Source organism: Apium graveolens, chromosome 11 (assembly GCF_009905375.1).
Source record: "Apium graveolens cultivar Ventura chromosome 11, ASM990537v1, whole genome shotgun sequence".
Lineage (NCBI taxonomy): Eukaryota > Viridiplantae > Streptophyta > Magnoliopsida > Apiales > Apiaceae > Apium > Apium graveolens.
The window spans coordinates 77,046,086-77,047,201 of NC_133657.1; positions in this window are offsets into that span (position 1 = coordinate 77,046,086).

Genomic DNA, 1,116 nt, shown 5'->3' on the forward strand with positions numbered 1-1,116 from the left:
ATTTTGTGTTTTAGCATGCTTTTATGTGTTGTATGAGCATGGTGGATGGTTATGGTCTTTCGACCTTAGTGTAATGGTTTTGGTTTTAAATACGACTTGCATGTCGTCAATCTTTGCAATCATAAATCTCGAATGTAACTCGAGTTATTCTTGTAAGTTCACTAGATTAGTTTTACCTTCAATCATGTAATGTAATTGAAGACTCAAGAAGGCTATCCAATGGAGGTGATACAAAGAAGAAGACGAGGCATACAAGAAGACTTATGTAATAAGTAGTTGTATTTATTTCCATCACCATATTAGATTGACCTTGATCTTTATCATGAGCTTGATAAAGATCACATAGGATGGGGCCATAACCAAACACATTTACTTTATTGTACTTAACATTTACTTGTTTATTTAATTTTATATATGAGATATATGCCTATGTTTACCATGCGATGATAGATTTAGGTGAACTTAAATCAATATAAGGCGTGCTCTAGAAAATCTAGAATAGGAATCGTTTCTTGCCTTAACAATAAATATTATGAATACGATCATGAGATTCTTGTGTTTATGAAACACGTAATTGAATATGAATTTTCAATATCGAGAGAAAGGATGATTCTCTCAACAACAGAATTCTATCTATAAGAAAGGGTTATTAAGTGACGCCTCTTGACAATGCTCCACCCGATCTGGGAATCATCTGATTATCGATTATTGATTTGAAATATTTAATTTAAAAGGAAGAATCTCTTTATAATATGATTATGATTGTAACGTAATATAATCCCTCTGAAATTAAATAATATCAAGTAGTAATTGGCCAATGACACAACGGGCTTGTGTCGGTCATAGCCTTCCAACATGGTAGAAAGTGGTTCTTATTTTTAAATCATTGTCGTTTCGTGCTACAGCCGAGGGCTTAGATTTCGAAATAAGAAATACTTGTCTATTACATAGAGATGTGTACATTGAATTAGAATCTAAAGGTCGGTACGTGCTACAGCCGTGGGCCGTTGGAGACTGATTCAATTGTACGAAATGTTGGGTTAGACTTGACTTAGAATATTGAGTTTGTCGTGCCACAGCCGTAACTCAATTATTCAAGAGGCCAAACTTATATTA